Source organism: Asparagus officinalis, chromosome 2 (assembly GCF_001876935.1).
Source record: "Asparagus officinalis chromosome 2, Aspof.V1, whole genome shotgun sequence".
NCBI lineage: Eukaryota > Viridiplantae > Streptophyta > Magnoliopsida > Asparagales > Asparagaceae > Asparagus > Asparagus officinalis.
The window spans coordinates 121,124-124,892 of NC_033795.1; positions in this window are offsets into that span (position 1 = coordinate 121,124).

Below are 3,769 nucleotides of genomic sequence, written 5' to 3' on the forward strand. Positions count from 1 at the left end.
AAGAGTTAATCCTAGCCATACATTACTAAGAAGTTTCTAGAAGAATAAATACTAGCCATACACTTGTATCTTCCTAGAAACTTCATGGTAGATATTTTGTAGGATGTTACTAGAAAGAAGTTCTAGAAAGTTGTTCTAGAATAATCTAAGTTGGTGAGGAATTCTAATATTATCATCATCATTGTAATAGATGTATGAATGATTAAATAATTATTGCAATTTAAAAATTTGTTAATATAGCATAATAGTTAAAATAAACCTCAAAATATTTAAAGATTGATTAATATTAATATTATTAATATTATTTTATTATTTTTAATATTTTATATTAAAATAATCTTAAAAAATAATATTATTTTATATTATAACTATTATTTATTTAATCATTTGATGTTATATCAAGTTAAACTTGAACTTAATTGAGCTATAAATATAATAATATTATAAAAAGATGTCATAACAAATTATCCCATTATCACATTTTACCCTATTTTATCCTACTCAAATTATCCCATTATCACATTTTACCCTATTTTATCCTACTCAAATTATCTCATTGGGTAAAATTACCCCATTGGAACAATTTAACTCAATTTGCCCCAAATTACCCTATGAATAACCCCCCCCCCCCTTAGGGGCTGTTTGGTTCGTCAAAAAAGTGAAGAAAGCCCGAAGAAAAAAACTGACAGAGAATAAAACTGCCAGTTTCCCCCATTTTTCTCCATTTTTTTATATTTGGCTTGCCAAAATATTATATTATATTATATTATATTATACTTTTTTTAAAAGCACGAGTTTGGGAAAATCCTTTTATGGTCAATATTACCTTTAACTTTTTTTAATATTATATTGTTATTCTAATCTATTTTAATTATCCTTTCTTCTTTGAATTAGTAACTAAATGATTCATCTCATTCATAATTCATAATGAGACTTAACATGTTATTGGATAAAAAAGATACGTTTCATATTTATTCAAATCATTCACTTTCAGTTCACAGAGAAATCTAAAAAACATATGCTAACCAGCATATAAAAGTTTTTGGACTTTGTAAAAAATATTCACTAAGTTTTTAAATTGCAAAAATACTCCTACAAATTTAAAATTTTATTAAAGTATCTTTAAAATTATAAATTTTACATATTTTAATTCAGTGAGAAATCTGAAAAACATATGCGAGCTAGAAACTGAAAGTTTTTTTGATTATGGAGAAAATATCTTGTAAGTTTTGAAAATTAAAAAAACACCCCTAAAAATTCAAAATTTATAAAAATACACCTTGAAAATTTCAAACCTATAAATACACTAAAAACCTACAAATAACACAAACAACCCCCAAAAATTTATGGAACTTGCAATACACACTCTAAACCTTTTACAGATTACAAAATAAAACCCTCAAAATTATAAAATTTACAAAAATCCCGATAATTTCTAACATAAAAGTATATTAAAAATATAGTAATTATAAATATGCCCTACATAATTTATAATTTATAAAAAATACCCTTAAAGTTTTAAAAATTATAAACAAACCTTTAAAATTTAAAACTTACAAAAAACACCCTAAGAATTTCAAACTTATTAGTAAATTGAAAGCATAGAAATTATAAAGAGTCTATGAAAAATATACAATCTGTAGAAAAGACCTATAAGTTTAAAATTTTGTAAAAAGCCCCTAAAATTCATAATTTACAAAAAAAACACCATGAGAACTTTAAAAGTATGAGTTCGGGAAAATCTTTCTATGGTCAATATTACCCTAAGTTTTTTTGAATATTATATTATTATCCTAATCTTTCTAATTATCATATCTTCTTGAATTAGTAACTAAATGATTTATCCTATTCATAATAAGACTTAACATGTTATTGGATAAAAGAGATACATTTTATATAATTCAAATACTTTACTTATTTTAATTTGTAGAGAAATCTAAAAAACATATGCTAGCCACCACCTAAAAAATTTTAGACTTTGTAAAAAATATTCTCCAAGTTTTTTAAATTGTAAAAAAACCCCTACAAATTCAAAAGTTTATTAAAGCATCTTAAAAATTATAAATTTTACTTATTTCAATACATTGAGAAATCTAAAAAAACATATGCTAGCTAGAAACTAAAAAAATTTGGACTTCAGAGGAAATATCTTGTAAGTTTTGAAAATTACAACAACACCCTAAAAATTCAAAATTCATATGAAACACCTTGAAAATTTTAAACCTATAAACACACTAAAAACCTACAAATAACACAAACAACCCCCAAAATTTTATGAAAATTGCAATACACACTCTGAATATTTTACAAATTATAAAATAAAACCCTCAAAACTGTAAAATTTATAAAAAATCCTGATAATTTCCAACGTAACAATACATTAAAAATAAAGGAATTATAAATATCTCATACATAATTTATAATTTATAGAAAACACCTTTAAAGTTTCAAAAATTAAAAACAAACCTTTAAAATTTAAAATTTATAAAAAACATCCTGAGAATTTCAAACTCATTAGTAGATTGAAATTGAGCATAGGAATTATAAAGAGTCTATAAATAATTTACAATATGTAGAAAAGGGCTATAAGTTTAAAATTTTATAAAAAACCCCTAAAAATCATAATTTACAAAAAAAACACCATGAGAATTTATAACCTATAGACACTAAAATGAATATGCAAAATTACTTACAACCCCTTAGAAAATTAAAATTTTGCAAAAAATATCATACACCCTTTAAAAGTATAGGTTTTGGAAAAACTTTTCATGGTCAATATTTCCCATAACTTTTTTTTAAAAGAACATAACTAATTAAAAATCTATTAATTTTAAAATTTACAAAAAAAAACCTTTAGAGTTTAGTACATTACAAATTACCCCTCCAAAGTTTAAAAATTTTTAATGATTTTTTTGTAATTCCTTGATTTCAATGTAATATTTAATAGTTTTGTGCATTTGTAAATTATAATTTTTAGGGTATTTTTTATAATTTTTAAACTTTTTAAGGTGTTTATTTTGTAGTTTTCTAAATTTGTATTGTGTTTTCAGTGTAATGCATAAATACGTCAATTAATCGTGATATTGAAGAGTAAGTCGTTATTAAGATTATTAGGCCATAGCTAAGTGTGCACATCACTATTCCTAGACGGTATAGTTTATATACGCAAAATTTTGTAAACAATCTATATATTGGTTAAACAGATTTTGACTTTAATATACTATATTTTATAAATTATATTTAATGTGAACCCACCATATAATTTTGATTATGGTCATCATAATTTTAACATGTTTGATTGATTAAGTATAGATGTATATAGACCATAGATTACTTTACTTTCTCACATGAGCTAATATTTGGTGCTTAATAACTTAAATTATTATTTTTAAATTTAATATAAAGAGGAGCTCTAATAACATTTATTTATTTACCTACAGGATAATACAATCTTAATTCATATTTTTTGCTTGAGATTTATTCCATAGTTACGCATATCAAATTAGTAACCAAAATAATAATTATTTATGCTTAAATTCAGATGATTGTAGTTGATCACTCACTATGAAATTTTTATGAAGATATATACCATACTTTCTATAGCTATCTGCACTGCCCATGTATATTTTACAAATTAGTTCTTAATTTAACATATTAAATTACTTTTTCTTCATAGAAATTTCTTCTTTGACTTTTGGACTGTGTAATCACTATATCACTATTCTAGCGTAGAAATGACCTCACTTTAAATGACTTCAAGCTAATGTTT